At 43.2% G+C, this 24,954-nt stretch overlaps 1 long non-coding RNA gene across 1 annotated transcript in view; it reads right to left on the bottom strand.

Annotated features, from left to right (window-relative positions):
- Positions 1-2,319: 2,319 nt before the first annotated feature.
- The window catches only part of LOC146074316 (uncharacterized), a 30,420-nt gene continuing 7,785 nt past the window's right edge, over positions 2,320-24,954 (bottom strand). Inside the window, exons 2-3 of the long non-coding RNA XR_014473408.1 lie at positions 20,924-20,999; positions 2,320-2,844 (exon numbers count right to left, since the gene is read on the bottom strand). This is a non-coding gene — a long non-coding RNA (uncharacterized LOC146074316). The remainder of the gene's footprint in view (positions 2,845-20,923; positions 21,000-24,954) is intronic.

Below are 24,954 nucleotides of genomic sequence, written 5' to 3'. Positions count from 1 at the left end.
AGCATTTAATCTCTAAATTTTATCAAACATGCCTAAATAGTTCATCCGGCTGGATGCCCGGTTACACCATGGCTTGGCACAAGGAGCTGGGGCGGGACCTATCAGAAGACCAGTGGTTGCAAATATTTAAATTTAATTCTGTCTCCTCCTCATCAGTTCAGACACTGGAGACTCAGTATAAGATACTGTCACGTTGGTATAGATGTCCATCCACACTACATAAATTGAATAATACTATACCTGACCTCTGCTGGAGATGTAGTCAATCATCAGGTACTCCGCTACATATATGGTGGGGGTGCCCTGGCATCCAAGATTACTGGCGCCAGGTACATAGAATTGCAGAAAAAATCACTAATTCCTCACTGCCTTTCACCCCAGAGTTTTGGCTGCTCAACCTTACAGATATAGCGATCTCTAGATTTAAGAAATCTTTACTTAAGCATTTATTGAATGCGGCTAGAGCAGTTATCCCATGTCACTGGAGATCAACGACACCACCCCCTATATCACACTGGTTCCGTAGAGTGGACCTATACATGTCTATGGAGGACCTGTCTTCTTTCCTGAAAGATCCCTCCCAATCTTTTGTGGCGACATGGCTGAGTTGGATCACTTTTAAGGAGTCAACTGAATACTCCCGGTTAGCTACACCCACTCAGAACCCAGAGACGTAACTGTCCGTGGGCAGAACCCATCCCCTCCCCTCCCCGCCTTACTGTTCTTCTTCCTCTCCTTTCCTTTCTCTCTTCTTCTCCTTGTTGTTCCTTAAATATACGATACCTTTCGTACAATTACACAGAATGTCTCTATTTCTGTTAAAATGTGAGAGATAATCCTAGTATTTTATATTCGACATGATATTTTTAATTTTGCAATGTCCTCACTCTGGAAATGATGTGCATGACGACTGTAATTGTTTCCTTCTGTTTATTATTGTTTTACTTTGTTCAGACAGTACATTACAATGTAACACCTTGAAGATGTTTGAACTCTTTATCTTAATAAAAATTGTTTGCAAAAAAAAAAAAAAAAAAATAATCAGAAATACATGTTATACATTATTAATATGGTGAATGACTATACTAGCTGAAAACATCTGTTATTTAAAGGAATATCTACATAGGTGTACAGATGCCTATTTACAACAACCATCACTGCAATGTTCTAATGGTACATTGTGTTTGCTAAGAAGACTAATGGGTGATTAGAAAACCCCTGTGCAATTATGTTAGGGCAGCTGAAAAACGGTTTTGCTTGGTAGAAAAGCTATAAAACTGGCCTTCCTTTGAGCTAGTTGAGTATCTGGAGCAGGGAACTTTTTTACATTTTACCCCAAAATATATTTAGATACGCCAAGGTTACCCTCTTGATTTGCAAAGAAGGAAATCATATCATTGTAATACACACTGTACCCCAGAAATTGATGATATATCCTGCTAGTACGGTACACAGCCTGGCAGCAATTGATGATGATGATTACCATGTATGGCTGTGTGTGGTACAAAATTTGTACTACACACAGCCATACATGGTTTCATGCCTCCCCCTGCATGCTGGGACTTGGAGAACCACAAGTCCTAGCATTCGGGACATTAATGGGCACACTGGGACTAATAGTACTACAATACTACAGAACCAATACCCCAAGAGCATACACATACACATCTGTAAAAATTTGGCTGAAGTAGCTGCTTGTAAAATTTAAATTCCGCTCTTTGTAAATTTGCTGGGCACCGTGTTCCAGCCATATCGAATGGGTATGAATGGGTGCATTCATACCCATTCCATCTTAGTAAATTTTTCCCCTCAGATCATATCTATAGACTTGTCTATTTGCAATTGCGTACAAGTTTAATAGATGCCCCTAATGCAGTCTAGTAAGAAGAAAAAAGAGGTAAAGTAAAGAAGCTGAAAGACCCAATATGATGATTCACAATTGACCGCTATCACACACACACAATAGGGGCAAGAAATCCTGACCTCAGGAGTGGACAATCTTACATTGGTTTATTACAAAATTGTATTGAATTAACAGTTTTCTGGTATTGTATTAATTTGTATTTTTAATACATTTTTATATATTTTTATAATAATTATGTTACCACCTAATTATATGTTGATAAATTATGTACAGCTTTAAGTATACAGCTAATAACAATAATAAAATGTGGCATCAGTATATTTATTAAAGTAATATATATCATAATTATGTACCTTCAGTTCAATAAGGAGGTAAATCTCCTTTGCACATAATGTAACAACAATAAAAAGAACTCCATTTTATAGTGCCCTCCCAGTACCCAGTGTATGCGAGAGAGAGAGAGAGAGAGAGATAAAGGGAGACAGAAATACAGGGTGAGATAGCCAATAGGGAGGAAATCATTATGAAATATATAATAAAACAGCTGAAGCACTTGTGTAGTACTGTCCGTGTATGTGTGGGTGGCGGGTGACAAAGCTGTTCCTGTAAAGACAGGTATCAGCAGTCCTGTTATATAATAGAGAGGGACCAAAGCAGAGGCTTGGCCTTTATGCTCTTAATCCACAACTTCCAATAGTTACTTCTACTGATTGCTGCAGAGAATGTGGTAGACCATAAAGATCAGATAATGTAACACAGCCTGTATACACATTCTGCCTCAGTGATTAGTGTGACAAAAGATGGCACCTGATTGCTCTTGTTTCCTAAGAATGTTATTCAGTGATGAATGCGCTGCCTTTTTATCCAGTCATATAAGATGTTAGCTTATGCTGCTAAATGGATTGAACCTTTATTTATTCTTCAAATATCTTCAATTCACAATCTCTGAATAGACGCATGTAAATGATACAGGCAGTTGCCTAGAGAGAAAGAAAGTTACGTGGTCAAACTTTTTGTTTATAGAACAGATACATAATATGGGGGCTGGGGAGCAGAGAAGCTAGGAAGACTGATAAATGGATGACAAATGGTTGTAACTTGGGGAAGATACTACCTGGTTGAACTGGGTAACAGAGAATGAGTAGTAAGGCAAAATACTGGGAAGGCCGTATGGGCAGTTAATCTATTTTTCATTATTTATTTATTATTTATTAACAGTTTCTTATATAGCGCAGCATATTCCGTTGCGCTCTACAAAGGAGACAGTGATGCAACAAACAGGGTATTTACAGACAGTCAAAATGAAGAAGGGCCCTGCTCGCAAGCTTACAATCTATAGGGAAATAGGCATTGATACATAAGGAAAGATACTGTATTCTTTATTGCATCGATTCCACCAGAATGCAAGGTTCTATGACTGGTTCTGGAATTTGATAAGCTTGCCTGAAGAGATGAAGTTTTAGGGAACGCTTATAGGTTTGGAGACTGGAGGAGAGTCTTATTGTGCTTGGGAGCGTATTCCACAGAGTGGGTGCAGCCTGAAGAAAGTCCTGCAGTTGGGAATGGGAGCGAGTAATGAGTGTGGATGAGCGACGCAGATCTTGGGAGGAGACGAGGTCGTGTTGGATGATATTTTGAGATAAGAGAAGATATGTATGTTGGTGTAGTTTGGTTTATGGCTTTGAGTGTAAGTAAAATAATTTTGTATTGACTACGGTAGAATACAGGTAACCAATGAAGTGACTGACAGAGTAGCTTTGCAGATGATGAATGTCTGGCTAGGAAGATTAGCCTTGCAGCTGCATTCATAATGGACTGTAGAGGAAGAGGAATTGGGGAAGGCCAATAAGGAGACTATTGCAATAATTATTGTGTGAGATGATGAGAGCATGGATTAGAGCTTTTGCAGTGTCTTGTGTAGGTAAGGGCGAATTTTAAATATGTTTTTTAGGTGCATGTGGCATGATTTTGAGACAGATTAAATGTGGGGTACAAAGGAAAGTTCTGAGTCAAGGATAACACCTAGGCAGTGAGCTTGAGAGGTAGGAGTGATTGTCATCTTCTCAACAGCAATAGAGATATCAGGTTGGTAACTACTATTTATTGGTGGAAATATAATTAATTCTGTTTTTGAGATATTAAGTTTGAGGTGGCGAGATGACATCCAGGATAAAACAGCAGACAGGCATTCAGAGACACGGCTCAATACAGATGGGGACAGGTCCGGAGAGGATAGGTAGAGCTGAGTATCATCCGCATACAGATGATACTGAAATCCAAAGGAGCTGATTAGTTTGCCAAGAGATGAGGTATAGATTGAGAAAAGCAGGGGACCTAAAACTGAACCCTGAGGTACTCCAACTGAAAGAGGTAGCGAAGAGGAGGTAGAATCAGAGAAACGAACACTAAAGGAGCGGTTAGAGAGGTAGGATGAGAACCAAGAGAGGGCTGTGTCTTTAAGACTTATGGATTGTAGTGTTTGTATGAGAAGTGTGTGGTCAACAGTGTCAAAAGCAGCAAAGAGATCTAGAAGAATTAGTAGTGAGTAGTGGCCTTTAGACTTAGCAGTGACCAGATCATTCACAACTTTAGTCAGTGTTGTCTCTGTGGAGTGTTGGGCATGAAAGCCTGACTGATGCGGGTCCATTAAGATGTGCGAGTTAAGAAAGTGTGTGAGGTGAGTGTAGGCAAGTCTTTCAAGTAGTTTGGAGGTGCACATGCAGCTCCAGGGGCAAACGCAGGATTTTCAGAAGGGGGTTTCCAGAGGGGCGAAGCAAAGCACGGAGATGGACACTTAGGTGACCCAGTATATGCCAGGTCAGTTAAAGTATTATAGATAGACCAAATGTATATAAATAATAATAATAAAAAAAAAATATATATATATATATATATACACACATACAGGGGCAGCAATAGCAGTGTAGAGCCATGGGCATAGCAATGTATTGGGGCCCCTACTGATCCTCCAGCGGTAGGGGTGGGGAAAGCTTTGGTACTTGTTTCCTAGCACGGCCACAATCACGGCCATCGGGGGTAATTTTTAGTGGCCTGCGACGCGACCGACGCGATGCCCCCGATTTTTCCATTGAAATGCATTGAAAACAGTGAAAATCGGGTCGGTCGCGTCGTGTGCGGCTAAAAATGCTTAAATGGTCCACACGCGATGGCCGCGATTTCCCCATAGGGAACAATGTTAAATGGGTAACTTTACCCGCGATGACCGCGATTTCCCATAGGAAACAATGTTAAATGGGTCAATTTACCCAAATCATCATAGGGAAGAATGGTAAATGGGCCAGAAACCCCCAAAAAAAACCCTGACCAGTGAAATGTACCCCCAAAAGTAGTTTACGCCACCGCGCGATCAACGTGAACCCGAAGCGTGGCGAGCGCAGCGAGCCCACGAGGGGCGGCGGTACGCGTCCTCCGACCTTTTCATACCCCCACTATCCACGTCGGCGTGGAGTTGAGAATAGTGTGGCGAGCGCAGTGAGCCACCGAGCCCGAAGCGTGGCGAGCGCAGCGAGCCCCATGAGGGGACGCAGAAACCTTCACAGGTAAACGCGTCCCTTCGCGGGCTTCACAGGTGTCCGTGTCGCCATGGAAACCTGGGAAGCCCGCGAGGGGACGCGTATAACTGTGAAGGTATCCGCGTCTGCTCGCCACGCTTCGGGCTCTGTGGCTCGCTGCGCTCGCCACACTATTCTATTCTCAACTCCACGCCGACGTGGATAGTGGGGGTATGAAAAGGTCGGAGGACGCGTACCGCCGCCTCTCGCGGGCTCGCTGCGCTCGCCACGCTTCGGGTTCACGTTGATCGCGGGGTGGCGTATAGTACTTTTGGGGGGACATTTTGATGTTCAGGGGTGTTTTTGGCCCATTTACCATTGTTCCCTATGATAATTTGGGTAAATTGATCCATTTCACATTGTTTCCTATGGGAAATCGGGGTCATCGCGGGTAAATTGAGGCACTTAACATTGTTCTCTATGGGGAAATCGCGGGCATCGCGTCTGGACCATCGCACCCGATTTTTTAGTGCATGCGATGCCCGCGATGGCCCCGATTTTACCCCCGATGCCCGCGATTATGATTGTTGTGGCCGTGCTAGGAAACAAGTACTGAAGCTTTGATGTCCCACGGGTGGTAGGGGGTATTATATCAACCGCTCAGCATTTAGGGCCTGGATCAGTAATTTCCACTAATTACCCCTTTACTGCATAGATGGTGGGAGATTGGGTGGGAGAAGGGGGCATTGGGCTGAATGAAGGGGCCCTGATACATAACTTCCAGGGTGGTAGAGGATGTTTAATATGAAGTGGAGGGGTGTATAGTGGAGTGGGCTTATTATTTATAATTTTCTGGTGGGACGTCAGCTTGCTTGACTGCAGATATCTCCAGTTCTCCAGTAATGGAATTAAAAACTAGATAATCCCACCTACCAAATGGTATTATGGGCTAGGGGATCAGAGTTCAGGAGGCAGAGCAATCTGCCAACGAGCATATAAAACTACATACCAAGTGTGTGGAGCTGGAGCAGTAACCTGCTGCTGGAAGGCTGATATCTCTGGTTCTGGGAACAGTAGAGGCAAGCTGCTAGTGACCATAAAGGGGGAGATTCCTAGCTTTTGGAATATACCCTCAGAAAAACTCTAAGTCAGACAGACCCTGAAATATCTGACTGGGAAGAGCAATTAACAGGCTTGGGGACCACTGCTTTGAAGTCAGATATCTCCGGTTCCCAAGGGCCGATTTTTAAAATTCTTGTAACCATGGAAAGAGGGGACCCTCAGCTTTCAACTTAGACTCCTGGGGGGTTTCTGGGTACTCAGAAACCCCCCCTGCGTGCGCTACTGGGCTCCCCTTGTAATGCTGTTAAACACACATGTATGGGCAGGGGCGCCGACAGGTAGTCTGGGCCCCGGGGAAATGGAGGGGGCGTGGCTTCTAGATGGGGGCATGGTCTCTGGGAGGGGCTTGGTCATGTCCCTATAAAAAAAATCACTACTGAGAGAGAGATGACAGGCTGCTGCAGCTGTCTCCCTCCCCAGCTCAGCACACACTGCTGAGCAGTGTGTGCTGAGCTGGGGAGAGAGGCTGTGCTGTGGCTGAGGCCTGTCATCTCTCTCCCCTTTGCCTGTCTCATTGGAAAGGGAGAGGAAGGAGCGGGCCCCATCTGACCTGGGCTCCCCCTCTCAATGGCCCTGTGTATGGGTGGTCAGGGACTCAACAGTCCTACTGCCCATGTGCATGTAACAAAGGCTAAACTACTAGCATGTAGGATATAATGCTTATGCCATGGGAAGAAGGCTTTGGCTTCAGGCTAAACAGTTGGCACTGAAGCACAATGTACATAGTAATGATTTTATTGGTAAGTTACATTGGCACAGCCATCTCGCAGTCACCTTAAGAACTTTAACCTTCCCCCCCCCCCGAACATCAGGAGAATGTAAGGATTAAAAAAACAAAAAAAAAAAGCAATATTAGCCTTCCTGAAAACCATGATATCATTACCAAGAGAATGATATCATTACCAAGAGAAATATGAAATAGAATGGGCCGATTTCATTCCCTGCAAGGTTCTATCGGTACTTACAACTCTTCCTGGTCAGTCTTATGCTGGAGTATTTTAACTATGAGGGCAATATTTCTGTAAAGAATGTACATTTTCACACTAAATGTTATTGAAAAAAATATATGTCAGGGTGTGTTTAGAACAGGGATAGAGGAAAGGTGAGTGTAAAATGAGAAAGTGTAGGGAAGCTTGGGGGCGGGTGAAGTATCAAAGAGAACAAGGTAGGGTATGTGGGTGTGGCTGTTTCTATGTACTATATAAAGTAGATGAGACTAAGTGGATTTTAACCTTATATTGTAATCTATTGTACATTCACAAGTCACAATGCTCCCATCAGGTTTGTTTCACATGAAATTACCCTTTGGTATAATCTCCAGGTTAGTATACTCCCACTTTTTAGGGGGGACCCCACTATAGTGGGGATCCAGGTGAACCATTATGAACCACTTTCACCATAGCTAGCTAGTTTGGATTCCCTGCTAACTTGACCAGGGTTCATTTAAATGGTCCTTTTTTTACAAGGCGTGACCCAGGTAGACTTGGGAGTAAATGGATTATCTGTGTGGTGGAAAAGGGGGTATTTGCTTGTTTGAACATATAATTATCTCTCTTGTGGTCATGAGCTATATGGTTGCTATTTTATGGCTCTCCTGGTTACATAGTTACATAGCAGTTTAGGCTGAAAAAAGACGTACGTCCATCAAAGTCAACCATTGGTTAGAGTGTATGGTCTATCCTTGGTTGTATCCTTGGTTGTATCCTTACAGTATATATGAATAGTGTATTTTGATTCAATTCTGGACAAATTATGATTATTGGTTGTACCCTGGATGTTTTTAACCAATAAATATTTGTCCAACCTTATTTTAGTTGTATTTATTGTGTCTGCCGACACCTCCCCTTCAGGTAGAGAGTTCCATAATTAAAGTGCCCTGAATGTAAAACAGTTTTTCCTTCTAAGGGTACGAAATCTTTTCTCTTCTTGTCTTAAATCATGCCCACGTGTCCTAGACTCTTTGCTGACGTACTAGTTGTCCAGTCGATGTCCGTAAAGTTAAAATCTCCCATAATAATACCTGCCCCATATCTACCGACTTTTTGATTTGGTCTAAAAGCAGTGCCTCATCCCTCTCATTAATGTTAGGTGGTCTGTAACATAACCTATTAAAAGCACCAACAGACATCAAGTACTGGAGTAGATAGCATGCAGGCTGACAAGTAGGAATTGAACCACAGATTTGGTGTGCAAACACCCTTTAAATGCAAAGTAATTGTTATGCATCTTCTATACCCATACTAGATGGACACAATGCAAAATATATTCTCTTTATTCAAAGCGATTTTCCAGTTGGTGTATAATGGGGAACATTGTTTTGGTTTTAGTGATATAGAAGATTTGTGACAATATTATTTACGTTGTTAAGAACAGCTTTAGTTTAGTTACCAAACAATGATTTCAATACAAGTCATCAATCATGGTCACACTAAATTTGACATCTATTATGTAAAAACATGTTCAGTTTGTTGTGTTTCCTAATATTCTAAGTCTTAAATGGTAGTATGTTATTTTTACTCTGCGTTCACATTAACTATTCAAGTTCATGCAATCTCTCTCTTTTTCTCACACACACACATACGCAATATAATAAACAATAGAATCAATATTATGGTCCAGTTAAATCCTTGTCAGATTTTGGGGTCCCTGGGTTTGCATCCCAGTTGTACCTCATGAAGGTATACGTCAGGCAGATGTTTGACCCAGAAAGCCTGTTGTGTGCCTTTCACTGGATGGATCTGTAAGAAAACTTTACAGTGGGGTAACATGAGATCCCATAAGACATGATGTATGTTGGTGTATTATTGTTATTAATATTGGGTATTTGTTATGTTCAGCACTATTGTTATTGTATGATGATACTTAGAAGTACAAAAGGAAAAAGTGGGTATGTTGTCCAAAGCAACCAATCAGATTCTAGTTATCATTTCTCTATTGCATCTTTTAAAATGATAGACAGAATCTGATTATTGGGTATGGGCAACATCTCCTCTTTTCAATTTTCGAAGTTTTATCCCTCCACCAAGCACAATAATAATATACAAGTATGCAGAGGGGAACAGGCCTCTATAAAGATTTTATTTGTGGAAAAATTAACTAATAATAATTAATAATTAAGTAAGTTTTGCCTACAAAGTTGTATCCAAGCCAAGAACATTCTTATGCAAATTTGATACTCAATATTTTATAAATGAATATAGCCTCTTTTTTAAACAAATCCATCTGTATAATACAGTAAGCATATAGACAGATAAGTATATAAAAAGATAAGGAGATAATTATTCATGTCAACATTAAAGCTAAAACTCTGGACAGAGAGAACCTTCTGAACTACAAAGCAAAGGTAGAGAACGAGGATCTTGTACAATTCGTATCACAATTCATCCGCTGCGAAAAGAAAAACAGATATATTGTGGACAAACATTGGTATATTTTAACGCAACAAATTTAATTCTAATTCCAGGATATACAGTTTCTAACAGACTACAATGTGAACTTCATAAACATGAATGCATCTCAAAGACAACCTGGTCCCTATTTATTTCAAAGACCCCCCCCCCCCAGGGATTGAACACCCCATCAGAATAATTTTGTAATCATGACAACTCTAGTCAATTTCCTATGAAATGTTTTGTTGTCATACCATATCTAACATATATGTGTTGGAGTGTAAATGTGGCCTTAAGTATGCAGGAAAAACAAAACACCCAGAACTAAGAATACAGGAAATTTCACAAACAAGGCAGTCATTCAGTGTCCAGACACTCTCGAACACACCATACCCATTTTAGATCTGTGGGCTCCCCCTTTTGGCAATCCCAATAAAAAATTAAAAGGGATCGCCAATCGATTGCTTAATCAGATTTTTAAACATGCGTAATAATCTGGTATTATCTGCAGATCTTTTTTATATGTGTGGGCATTCCCAATTCGTCGTCTTCATCTATTTACATTATGAAGAGCTGAAATGACAATCGATTGGGCAATTTCCAGATATGAAGATGCAATCTTTAGATGGAAAAATCTGCCGATCACTGAAATAAATCTGTAATGTATGGGCAAGTCAAATAGATTGTAGAATCCATTTATCTGGCCAAAAAATCCCTGGATCTGGCCATCCCAATCAATTTTTGATCGGGATCGCCAAAAGGGGGAGCCCACACATTAAAGATTAATTGTGACAATCATCTCCAGATCTGAAGATTGTCACAATTAATTGCTGATGTATGGGGCCCATAAGAGATGCTTTCATCGCGTATGAAACTTGCATTCTGTTATACAATAAATGTGCATGCCCAGTGCCCACACAGCTAAACAATTTTAACATAATGAGATTATCAGCCATATTTGCACACCTAGGTGTACCAGATATTCAGGCCCTTTTTCTGATCGGTGCGTACTTTCCCGAATTCTTACGGAGCGGGCCGCACGCAACGCTATGCGGACATCGTCCGTAGAAACGCCCATTGAGCCTCCGCATTCGGACGGACTCACTCTTTAACAATTGGGCGTGTTTACGGACGATATACAAACCTTGCGTGTGCGGTGGACACGCACAGATTCTGCACGGTCTTGCAGCGTAAGCAGCGTACGGGAAGCTGGCCGTACGCACCGATGCGGAGTATTTACGCTAAATACAACACTATTTTTCTGAGCACACACAGCGATCACATGACCCACTTATGCAATTAGGCAACCTCATTAAAAAGGGATTGTTTTCTATTAGAAACAATTAAATCCTAATACATACTGAAACACATTACTACTACATTCATTACAGCATGTGAACATAACATACATCTATATACAGTATGTACATTTTGCTTATTTAAAAGATTATAAACAAGTTACACATATACTTTTCCATTTAAAAAAAACACACAGACAACTTCGAACTGTAATAAACTATTTATTATCTGTACAAATGTTTTATTTAAAAAAAAAAAATTTTTTTTAAATGGCACCATCCAGCAGCTGGTCCAATTCAGCCATGACCTGGCGCATGTGTCCTCGGATTCTTAAGAGGGCCCCACGGAGACCCTCTTGTGCTTGGGCTGGCTCATCTGTGGACATATTAAAAATGGTCAAATTACTAATGATATTCATGCATACATTTAACATAGTCATACCTAAATTTTAAACATGCACGTGACAGGTGTGTGTGTGTGTGTGTATATATATATATATATATATATATATATATATATATATATATATGTGTGTATGTATATTACACATACAGCTATACATACATGCATACATACTACATGGAAAGCCTGTTTTTTTCCCCTCTACCCTTTACTCTGTAGAACACCTCACAGTCATAGTGCTCCTTCTGAATCTAAACCCACCCATGACTAAGCTCTGAGAAGCATGTCATGCGCTGAACCAATTCCAACTCATCAAAAAGTGCTCAGTGTCTGTTATATGATGGAGCGTGGCATGGGACTTAGTCAACTCTCAGGAATGCTCAGTACATTTGTGCAATCAAGCATGGCTTGCCTGCTGATGGTCTGCTCCATAAATCATTGTCATAATGCCAGTTAGGTGAAGCTGCAGCACTAACCCACTCCCATGCACAAAATAATTACTAAGCCCAAATCAACACACAATTATGGTGCCAAACATACATGCAGACCGCAGGGGGGGTTTAGCTAGAGAAGGGCCCAGGGGCACTGACCACTTGTTACTCCATTATAAGCCACGCCTGTCCATACTCCATTTATGTCATGCTTAATCTAGTTTAGAAAGATCAATCACCAGTAAACTCTACTCACCTATATGAGGCTACAGATTGTATGCTTGCAGCAGGGACATGTAACCCTTACATGAGCAAGTCATCCCTTTCTTCCAGGATACAGATTAACTACACAGGTTCAGTGGCTCTTACAATCGACCTGAAAGCCATCCGCACAACCTGTGTCATTAATATGTGTCCAGGATGAAAGGGATGGTTTGGCCACTCTATATAAGTGTGTCTGTTGGTACCCTGTTTGTTATATGAATTTATAGTTTGAAAAAACACAATTGAATCACCAGTGCTACATAGCAAATAGTAGATGAGAAAAGGAATAATTAATCCTTATGTATACATACCAATTTCGGCCGCCTGCACGACCTCACAGGCCTCAACCTCCTCCTCTTCTTCAGGGGCCTCCTTTGGTGGCACCTCCTCCTCTGCTGCCAGCACCTCCGCCTCCACAGCCCACACCTCCTCCTCCACTTCCTCTGCCCCCTCCTCCGCCATCCCTTCCTCAGAAACCACCTCCTCGGCCCTTGCTTTGGCAACCTCCTCCCGGGCCACCTCTGCCTCCTCCCGGGCCTGTCTTGCTCGATCCCGTGCTGTGTTTGAGAAAAAAAAATGACAATTAGGGGTCATTTGGACATGTGTATTAAGCCTTAAAAAAAATTAAATCCAAAGGTTATAAGTTGAGATAACTGTACAGCCAATCAGCTCCTTAGTGTCTTTTACACAACACAGCCTGTAACATGGCAGTTATGATGTGACATTTGGGCCATTGTAAACATCACAATCTATAATCCTACACAATCACATATTTTATGACCATTACAGGGTGTCAAACAGGAAGTAGCACAAATATAGTGTATGCCATGTTTAACTCATGATCAGGCTGGTTACCTTATTGGCTTAAATAATGTCATGTAAGCAATCATGTACAAATGGCCATTTAATGTATAAACACTCACATCTCGCAATCCTGGCCCTGATTTGCTGGAGCAAATCCGGCTGCCGACGCCTCAGGTCTGACCACCGCCGCTCCAGCTGAACGATGGTCCGCCGCACCTGTGTACGGGCGTATATGCGCCGGCGGGCCACCGCATAGGCATTCCGCTTCTGCCTATTTGTGATAAATGGGCCCGCCCGCCCCAGCCTGGTCTCCATAACGGAGACCAGTGTCCTCAGCTCCGCTGCTGAAAAAGGTGCTGCTCTGCCATAGGCCGCCATCTTAGCAATGGCACAATTCAAGCAATCATGTCCTGTCATTGGTTGATCAGAGTGATATTTGGTATTAACTTTATTGTTCATTTTGACAGTAACAGCGTGTATGCGCCACAACAGACGGCTAACCCATTGCATCACAAACCCACACTTGCTGTACCTTTGCATAGTTGAGCAGACCATGCCATTACTTACTATCTCCTAAACAGACAGTGTCAAATAAGTTGGGAACCCATTCTATATAATCTATTACATTCACCAAACATGGGTATAAGCAACAGGTGAAATAGTCTGCATCACTAGCCACTTACACCTAACTCAACAAGGTACTAAACAGCTTTTTTATAGTGAAAGCTATGCAGCAGAAACATAGCAAATAGTGGCAGACCTTTTTTCCAATATTAGGCCATGGTGCCATGTGTACACTTACCTTCTACTGGCCCACACTAGAGATGTGGAATGAAAAGTAGCTAGCATCAAGGCTGAATTTGGAGACCTTTCACGTGTGATTTGGATGACAGCACTGATTACTATTGCCTAAGTGGTGGACTGGATTTACATATGGAATGGGTATTGTCATTTGTACTACATACCAAACAAGTGCTCAGTACAGATGTACATTCACATATACATTTCATGTCTGACCTCAGTTTTATTTGGTCATTGGAGTACAAATCTGCAATTACCTACTAAATCAGACTTACTAAGTTTGCCAGGTTTTTTTTTTTTTTTCGCAGCTAGGGGCGTGGCCTATGCGCCGCACGGTCGACGCTGCCGTACGGAACGCGGCCGTACAGAACGCAGGGTGTCGCTGATGTATGCCAATTACAGAAATAGGATATAAAGGTGTGTTAGACAAATGCAATGTTGTTGCTAACATGGCTGGCTCAGATACAGAGGAAGACCAGGTGTTTCAGGACCTGTTTGGCAACATGGACTCCAGCACCACCTATGTCCCCATCAACCCAGACCAGCTGTCACAAGCCGCCGTCCGGGACCCCCAGCACCCAGACGGACGGCAGGAGCTGGGCGGCACAGGGAGGCTGGGGACGCTGCCGAGCAGCGCTCCAGGCCTCGTTCTGGAGCCGGGCGTCGGGGCGTTGCTAGGCAACGTCCCCGAACTTCCGCCCGGCCACGCGTGACGCGTGACGTCACGCAGGCGCCGGGATCTGAATAAAAAGCCGGCGTCTGCTGGGCACAGACGCCGGCTATAGCGTTTCTAATGCTCCCCCCGGTTCCTGGAGTATCTTTGGGTTTCCCTCGGTGGCTCCAGTGTCTCCTGCGTCAGCAGTCTCTGTGTCAGCGCTTCCAGTGTCTCCTGCGTCAGCAGTCTCTGTGTCAGCGCTTCCTGTGTCTCCTGCCTCAGCATCTTCTGTGTCATCGCTTCCTGTGTCTCCTGTGTCAGCGTCCTCTGTGTCTCCAGTGTCAACGTTTTCTGTGTCGGCGTCTCCTCAGTCCTGTGTTCAAGGTTCCTGTCCCGATACGGAGTCCACGTGTATTCCACCTTCTCCTTCGCTGCGTGGGTCACGTAAGTGCTCCTGTGGAGCCGTGGTACTTCTTGATTCTCTACTGTGGCCCGCCGTGGCCGTTCCCCTCCGTGGGACTGTTTTCTCTTGTTGTCGGGGTTACGGGTTATTCTTGTCTTCTATTTTTCTCCCTATCTTGTTCCCTAGTCTCCGTCAGGTAGGGGTTCCCCTTTCCTCTCTGCATCCTGCTTTGGGGAATATCCGTGTCCTGCTTTTGTGGTTCTGTGGATTCCCTATCTCCTGTTGGGTTTGCGACTCGGTCGCATCGTCCCGTCCTTGGCCTGGTGCCGGTTAGTTAGGGGTTCTTCCAGTTAGGCCCATTAGTTAGATCTGCCTTTTGAGATACCCCCTGGCGATCGCTCACCCCTTGTCTCCACATAACACCTGGCTGCATCGGGGTCAGAGCCGGCGTAACTGGCTCTTTCGAACGCGGCGGCTACAGGCGAAGCCTAGCACTACCGCAGGGGTATTCCATCTGCCTGGGGGACTCAACAGAGTTAGTGTAGGTTTCGCTGTGGCCGTCCTAAACAGCGGTCCCAGCTACAGGCTCACGCCTGACCTTCCACCTCCAGTCATTCGTCAAAACCACGTGGTGCCTCGCCAGGCAGCGTAACACCAGCCATTGGGAGAACAGCAGCTAGATGGGCCATCTACATCAGGCCAATCGGCAGCTGGCCCATCTTCAGCCTCAGCAGAATCATTGGGAACACAGCAGGTGGCTTCCCAACAGAGTAGCCTGCCCAGCACTTCGAGTACAGCGACAGGTGGCCGTGGCCGTGGCAGTGCCGGTGGCCGAAATAGGGCAACAGAGGAACCAACCACCAGAAACATGGCATTTGAAGCACAGGAGCTTGCCATCCTGGTGCCCCGCGCACGGGATTGGATCGAGTGTCCACAGGACAGGTTGACACACACAAGGAGATGGAAGATCTGGGAGGACATAACGGCGGAGATTAATGCGGTGGCTCCACAAGTTCGTGAGACGGAGCACGTTAAGAAGAGGCAAGTTCATGTGTGTTACATTTGAGCAGTACAAGACCAATAATGTTTACATTAGATGTTAGATGGAGTAGGTCAATGGCCGGTCACGTTGCTTGGAGGCACAGACATGTTTGCCATTTCATTTAATTGATAGTTATTGTAGGGTGAGTGTGAGTGTATATTCTAAGGGTTGGTTTTCAAACTTAATATAATGTAAGTTTGGTGTCACGAGGCACATGTTGTAATCTGTTGCAGATTGCAATGGGTGCTACAGCAAACATGAGGAGTGACATGTATTAATATGTAAACTTTGATTGCAGGTGGCACGACTTCAAAACCAACCTCAAGAAGAAATTGACCCAGCGGTGGGAACACAGCCACACCACTGGGGCTGGCCCCATGCCATCAAAGCTGAAGCTCACCCCCCTGGAAGAGACGGCAGAGTGCTGCATTGCAGCCGAGGAGGTCCGGGGGGTGAGCACCATGGACAGCGAGGCCCCAGCGGAAGTCATGGCTTCTTTGCTTGAAGGTAATTATTTGCCATGCCATAAGTAGCTGGTTCTAATTTTGCATGGAATGTGTTGTAATTGTAATGTTCTCTTTCACCAGCATCCCCACCGCTTGGTCAAGAATCTCTTGAGGAGGTTGAGGAGTCTGTGCCACCTGCCACCAGTACCAGGCCCGTGCAGCAGCAGCAGCCACTGACCGCGGCTGAATTGAGCAGCTGGGGGCAGGTGCTTGGCCATATTCAGCAGCAGAGAGAGTCGGCATCAGAGCGGGTGCGTAGGACCGAGGAGGTCTTGCAGGGTTTGGTCAGCAGCCACCAGAGTATTGCTGCTAGCCTGCAGGTGCTGGCTGATCAAGCCCTGCGCCAAAATGACCTCCTCCTCCTCCACCATAATGAGCTTATGGTGGAGCTAGTTGCCAGCAATAGGGTCCTATTGTCATCCGTTTCTGGTGCATTCCCACCATCAGCACTCCCTGCTGCTAGAGGGGGAAGATCATCCCCCCTCTCCCCAGCATCTGCTCCACCTGGCCCACCATCTGACCGTGGCTGTGGCCGAAGAGCTGCTGCACGTGGCAAGGAGCCTGCCAGGGGCAAACGTGCCCGCAGATGAACTTGTGTCCGCATTAATCTCCACCCTTATGTCTTCCCAAATCTTTCATTGAGCTGTGTGTGTCAGCTTCCTGTGTCCAATTCCGTGCAGAGGGTCCCCACATTTGCCCTCGTTTCGAATGTCATGTTTGGTTCCCCTGTTGCCCTGTTTCGGCTACCATTACTGTGTGCTGTACTTGAAGTGTTGGTGCTATACTTTTGTTGTGAAGCCACCTGATGTGTTCCTAATGATTCTGCTGTGGCTATGTATGTCTACAATACATGTATTTATTATATATTATTTACTTTTATTCCTGCAATGGTACCTTTTAATTTGTTTCTGTTTGTTCTATTTTATTTTATAAGTTGATGTAATAAATGTTTATTTTTTCCCCCCAAATGTGTGGTTTAATTGATACATGTAGAAGTGACATGTGTATTTGTATTATTAATATTAAGTTGTGTTCATTAGTTGCAGTGTAAAAGTGTGTGAAAAGTGCAGCATATATGTGTGTGCTTAGTAATGTTCCATTGAAGCTGCAATGGTTCCAATTGAAGCAGTGACAAGCGTGTAATTAACAAGTAATGAGTAAAGGAGGTGATTGTATTGTGTTCAGCTGACATTGGTTGAGGTGCTAGTTAAGTTAGTGGGTGGTATAGACACCTTGGCGCTCCGTTATAGTTTGGACGGGTGGTGATATGTACTATGGGGAAATGCTCTGTTCTGTTGGAGTGTGTTTCAGTCCTTTCCCAAGTGCACTTGGGAAAGGACTGAAACACACTCCAACAGAACAGAGCATTTCCCCATAGTACATATCACCAGCCGTCCAAACTATAACGGAGCGCCAAGGTGTCTATTAGGGCGGAGTGAAAAAACTGAAATTGAGAAATTCAAAATCGGCTAGTGTGGAAAAGTTGTGACTTGACTTGAATAAGAAACGTGCAAAAGCATTTTGATCTGAGTCAACATCTTTTGTTCTGGCAAGAGGCCTGAAGTTTCACTTTTTTGGTGAAAATGACGAAAACTATGAAGATGCTCCGATCTAGTTAAAATTATGTCAGGATGTCTTAGAGTGGTTCATTAATATACTTTAGCATAGTAAAAGAGAGTACGAGATTGTCCTAGTGCAAAGTGAATGACTTTGGTGGGAGAAAAAAATCCCTAATAATTGACCCATTTTCATGGTCACAATTGTGAATATTGTGTGTTTTCTCCTGAACGTGTTTATAATAGAAGAAGCACAAATACTCTAAATGGAATTTCGGTGACACTGTGTGAAATATAACACTGCATAATAGCCCTTAATCAGAGCTGATCCCAGTACAAATTTGTTCTCAAAATGGGCAAAACAAATGCTTCATTGCAGGTGGGGCAGATGTAACATGCTGAGAGTTAAATTTGGGTGGGGTGTGTTGAAACTGAAATCTAAATTACAGTGTAAAAATAATGCAGCCGGTATTTACCTTGCACAGAAACAAAATAACTCACACAAATCTAAAGGTGGCCATACATCTACAGATCGATTGTCAGATTGGGCCGGTTGGAACAAACAGCTGGTAATATCTGAATGACAGTTTTTCAGCATTTCAAAGCAAATGGTCAACTGTCATTTGCTCTCATTCTTTTACCAGGATTTTGTTCCAACCAGACAGATCGGACAATAAATCTGTAGATGTATGGCCACCTTAAATCTCTCTGCACATGTTACATCTGCCCCACCTGCAGTCTAGCTTTTTTTTGCCCATTTTGAGAACAAATTTGTACTGCGATCAGGTCTGATTAAGGGCCACTATGCAGTGTTATATTTCACACAGTGTCACTGAACTACATGAAATTGGATTTATGCTGCTCTCTTTGCAGTGCATATACAAATATAGACAATCCTGTGTATATAAATAAGAAATAACTGTTGAAGTCTGTTATTGAAAAACAGTAACTGTTACAATAAGTTTTACAAGTAACAGTGTGAACTGTTTAATGTATCATTTTACATATCACTTCTGTTTATTGACAGAAAAACAGTGTTGCATCCCCTATACTGGGAACATGATTGGGCTGCATTACAGCATATAATTATGCCAAAGATAAGCCAATATATTAACTGTTAAATACGTTGAAGTGTATTATGATGTAATAAATTGTAAGCTTGCAGCAGGGCCCTCTAACCCCCAAGTCTGTCTGTCATTACCCAGTTTGTTTTATCACTGTCTACTATTGTAAAGTGCAACGGAATCTGCTGAGCTATATAAGAAACTGTAAATAAATAAATAAACAAATACATTGATTCAAAAAATAACAGGTTAATCATTCTATGAGTGGTGTCCAGCAGTACATATATGCCAATCACTGTGTTCATTTCTAGGCAGCAGGGCCGTCTTAACAGCAGTGTGGGCACCTGGGCAAAGCAATGCACTGGGGCCCTTACCCATTCTCCCCTCCTAGGGGTGGGGGGTGGTATCAGCAGCAGCTTTGATGTCCCATGGGTGGCAGGGGGTGCTCTATCTTCCATTCAACATGTAGGACCTGGAGCAGTAACTTCTGCTAATTACTCCTTTACTGCACAGGTGGTGGGAGGGTGAACACTAATGTGTGGAAGGGGGCACTGAGCTGTATGAAGGGTCCCTTGTAAATTACTTCCAGGGAGGTAGGGGGTGTTTTATACATAGGGGACGGTTGGATAATTGAGTGGGCTTAATATTCGTCATTTTCCGGTGGAAGGGCAGCTTGTTTGACTGCAGATATCGCCATTATCTGGAAATAGATTTCTTAGCCTAGTATAAAAACCTAGAGTCCCAACTTTCAGGAGGTGCTCACTGAAATTCCATTTAGAGTATTTGTGCTTCTTCTATTATAAACACGTTCAGGAGAAAACACACAATATTCACAATTGTGACCATGAAAATGGGTCAATTATTAGGGATTTTTTTCTCCCGCCAGTCAGTCACTTTGCACTAGGACAAGCTCGTACTGTTTTTTACTATGCTAAAGTATATTAATGAACCACTCTAAGACATCCTGACATAATTATAACTAGATTGGAGCATCTTCATAGGTTTCGTTATTTTCACCTAAAAAGTGAAACTTTAGGCCTCTTGCCAGAACAGAAGATGTTGACTCAGATCAAAATGCTTTTGCACGTTTCTTATTCAGGTCAAGTCACAACTTTCCCACACTAGCCGATTTTGAATTTCTCAATTTCAGCTTTTTCACTCCGCCCTAGTGTCTATACCACCCACCAACTTAACTATTACTTCCTGTAGGGTTTTTGGGAAACCCTTTTCGGTACAGACCAGGCAGATCCCGAAAAGTAAGCGCCACGTTACTCTACTGCACCAACCAAAATCATTGGTTGAGGTGCGGCCGTCCTGATTAGGCGTTCCGATTGCCTAGCGCATGACCGAGTGGTGTCCGCAAAGCAATACTTGCTTATGGACACCGCATATTTCTTGCCTTTTTGTTTGCGTGCATTCGGCGTGCTATCCTAATGCACGCCTACCAAAATAAGTGCACTCCCCCGTGTCTGCCCATGTTTCCGCCCAGTTTAGCCCACTTTGAAAGTACGCCCCTGTGTATTTCCGAATGACGCCCATAATACGCCCATATTTCCCGAGTGATTGCGGTGCACATTTCTGTATGGTATTAGTGAGAAGAAGTACGTAGACCATGCGTGGCACATTTGCATAGCGTTCCCCACGCATGCGCAGACGGCTAAAAAACGCCATCCGAAAGTATACGGAAATGTACGCACCAACCAGAATAAGGCCCTCAGTGATCAGACATAAAGATTAATTAATTATATAGAGGACCACTTCAGCATTCCACAAGGAAGAAACGCATAGCAGCTTGGACAAACTACTTACCTTTTGATGTTGCCATGACTATATAGTCACTTGTTTTTTATCCTATTTTGGGGTCTGGAGGAGCATATTTCAGGACCTAGCCAAGGAAAGGAGACTCAATGCAGGACTGTACATTCTAATTAGAAAACAGAACTTTTCATTACTATCTTGTATGTTTTTAGTGTGTTAAGTTTGGTTGTTTATAAAATGTACTTTTCATGCAAAAATACTACACTATATGGATTTTGTTATTTAATAAGTATACCAAGGAACATCCATACCCATACATGACATATGTGACAAGGAATCACATACACTGGATAATAATGAAGCCTATGGGCCAAATATAATAGGGTGTGAGAATCAGAAAGTGAGAGATTTTGGGAGAGTTTTCCCTTTTTTTTTTTAAAGCGGCAATCAATTACATGCCAAAATTAACCTGGCTTTTCAGTGTAGTAAATGATTGCTGCTTTAAAAACATGGGAAAACTCTCCCAAGATCTTGCACTTTTTTGATTCTCACACCCTATTACATTTGGGCCTTGGTTTTTATTTTGTAGCAGGAAATACAGCATACCGGGTAATCAGCATAAGCCATTAGGGTTAAAGCATAGCAGCATACAGATGTCACAGCATAGTACAACTCTTCAGAAAGCTCCAGTGGTCCCTACTGTAGCCCACCCCCCCCAGCCTTTTACTTGGGCAGCTATTCCACCATCAGGAGCAATGACCCTTTACTCTAAAAACACTTTAATTAGGAAGTAACAGGTGCTGCTTAATCAGCCCAACTATGATCTCATCAGTTTTCCTTGCTACTGCCGCCCTAAAACCTGGACTGGATCTTTCACTTTACAGTACAGACAACAAGCTTGGATGTAATGACAGATAAGCCCTTAAGATTTTGGGGGAACAATATTTCCACATCAACAAAAAAAAAAACATTACAAAGAATCTATTTGGCTGCATTGTTAATATATTGGGGGAAATTTACTTTAATGCCCCGCATGCTGGGACTTGTGGTTCTTCAAGTCCTAGCTTGCGGGGGAGGCTTGCTGGGACTCATAGTTCCACAGTATTAAACAATAGTTTATTCTTCTTTTACACTGAATCAGCCTGGTGACCACCGCTCCAGGGTCACCGGGGACAGCACCAGGCTTCAGCTTGGTCAGGTTAGTCCTGGAGTGGGGAGACCCCTTTATTGGGTGGGGTCCCCACTCCCCCAGGGCCCCTGACCAGGCTGACTGGTCGGTAGGGTTAATGTTTTGGCCACGGGACCTTATATAATAAGTGTCCCCCGGCTGTGACATTACCCTGCTGGCTGGTTTGGCCTGGGGCTGGTTCTTAAAATATGGGGGGACTCCTAGTAATTTTTTCCCCGGATTTTGTGAACCAGCCCTGGACCTGGAGCCTGGGACTGGTTTTAAAAAAGTCGGGGAACCCCTATTTGCCGGGGTTTCCTGGTTTTTATTACCAGCCCCGGCTCTTTCAGTCTGGTGCTGGTTATGGCTGTGGGGGGGACCCCACAACGGTTTTATTTATTTATTTTTCTATTTTTTTTTTACACATTGCAGCCTGCATGGATCTGACTGATCCCTGCAGACTGGCTATACGAGTTTGTATTAGCGGCCATATACGGCTGGCTAATACGAATCATTACGCCATTGGATAATTACGAATCAGTCAAATACGACTGATTAGTAAATTATCCTCCGGAATACGAATGAAAATACGACTAAACCAGTCATTTTCATTCGTATTAAGAATACGAATACGATTATTGGTATTCTTAGTAAATTTCCCCCTTTATATCTACTAGTATTAAGTATATATTATGTACTAGTATTGTGGCCACATAATAAGTTGGATTATTAGCTAATGAATTGTTCCCACCATTGCACAGATGTTTTCCTTCTATCTTCTTCCACTTTCTGCCCTTTCTATCTACTACATTCTACCAGGTTCGGGTTTGCTGTGTGTCAGAGGATAGAAGAGCGGGGGATTATTGGTGACAATGGATGTGGCTGGGAGAGTAATGATAAAGGGCGGGATGTACTGTACTAAACTGAAAATGCAGTAAAACCCCCGTTTTACCGCATTTTCATATGTACTAGCACCCCGCTGCGTTGGGTGGCGATACCCTATAGAAGCCTATGGGCTTCTATCGCCGCCCGACACCAACCTACCACCTCCGCTGACTCCCCTCTCCCCCTGGTTTACTTTGCATCAGGTCCTCCTGGACCTGGAAGGTAAACCCTTCCTCCCCCTAGTAATGCAGTTGGACGTCCTTCTGGCTGCAGGGGGAGGGGGGGGGGAGGCACCGGGGCAGCCTGCTTAGCTGTCCCCGGTGTGAGGGGAGAAGGAGGCGCCCAGGAGATGACGGAGACCCCCAGTACACAGACAGAGGGCCTGTCAGTTCACACTTACTGGGTAGGTGACAGTGTGTGTGGGGTATAATGATATGCAACATCTGCTGTGAAGGAATGTATACAGAGTACAGACACACTTCATATATCATTTTTTATTTTGAGTCAAAGCAACATTATATCAATATCACTGAAACAGACGTCACCGAATAAATGGGGGGAGGGGAAATTTGTGCAATGGATCGCACAGAAAATTAGCTATGGGAATTATAACTCAACAACTGTTTTCAAAGCCCAGCCTGACACAGCATCCAAATCTTGTAAGAAAAGGGTTAATTTTCTGTATAGTAGCAGTGATAATCATTCCTAATGCAACTTATTAAACACACTGCCCTGACTGCATCATGGGAGGGGGCGAGAATGAAGGTAGCCTCTGAGTTTAGGCTCTTATACACAGTCAATAAAGCGAACAGCTTTGCAATTGTAACACAAAGAAGCAGCCAGTGGCTGTATAAGGATAATGTCTTTAACTTTGTTAAGTGCAAAATGAACAACTTTTACATACCATGCGTAACATTGATACATAAAGATAAATAATAGTATCACTGACTTTAAACTTGAAATCTGGAAGATACATAAGGAGAACTTTTTGAACATTAGGAAACCACTGTTTCTGGAAAATGGATACATAACTATTCTGTCTAGTAAACAATGTTTTCATAGCAAAAAGAAGAGTTATCAGTCCCTTTTTGGGGCATCTCTGTTCCCATCTTGTTGAATGAGCTGCCCCTAAAGCAGCCTCAACTAAACAGACACACACACTTCTTAATCCCTCCGCCCACTGGTTGTCATAACAACGACTGAGACAAGCAGGTGATCCATTGACAGGGAGCAGATGGTCTCCTGTGGAGGTAAGCAAGGCCAAACAATGAAACCATATTGATCATATTGCTCCTTCCTCCCCCCTGTACTTGAGCCTTGAGTTTTTCACTAGTTGGACCCACCCCTAACTCTTTCCCTGCATCTCTATACAATGTCTCTTGACATGTTCCTCTCTTCTCCTCCTACATTGCCCCCGCTGCTTAATTATTCATGGATGAAGTGGGTGAGTTTTAAAACACCTCCCTCTCTTTTCTCATCACACACAGGAATGAAAAAGAGAAAAACCCAGAGGCCTGAAACAAAACAAAAAAAATAGTAAGGAGAGGTCGCATGAGTCTGCTCACCATTCATTACTGTGTGGCAAATTGAGGACTGCAAGTACTTCCAACCATCAAAATTGCAAGAGGCTATTCAATGCTGTAATAGTAACTTCATAGCTGTCACATAAATTAATGGACACATTCAGTGCTAGAATAGCCATAGACTAAGATGTATATAAATCTTTGTGACACATAACTGTTTATTTTCTGCAGGTGCTTTAAGTACAGTATCTGAACACAGCATTTTCTCTGTTAAATGGGTTGGAAAAAAAAAAGATTTACAGATTTTTTTTTTTGTTGTTGTCTTTTATCTGAGACTGATCAAATACCAATAAAGGTCCCCATTTATGTTACTCCTTTAGTGGATAAAAGAGTAGCCTATGAAAGACCCAAATAACATAGGGGCACTCAGCTGTTGCCTTAACAGACGTCATAGAGGATCTGTTAAGCAGGCCTACAGACAACATCTTGTTTCCTCATTTTTATGG

Source organism: Crinia signifera, chromosome 4 (genome assembly GCF_055691185.1).
Source record: "Crinia signifera chromosome 4, ASM5569118v1, whole genome shotgun sequence".
NCBI lineage: Eukaryota > Metazoa > Chordata > Amphibia > Anura > Myobatrachidae > Crinia > Crinia signifera.
Note: the sequence above shows the minus strand (reverse complement) of the source record. Positions and strands in the feature narration are given on the sequence as shown.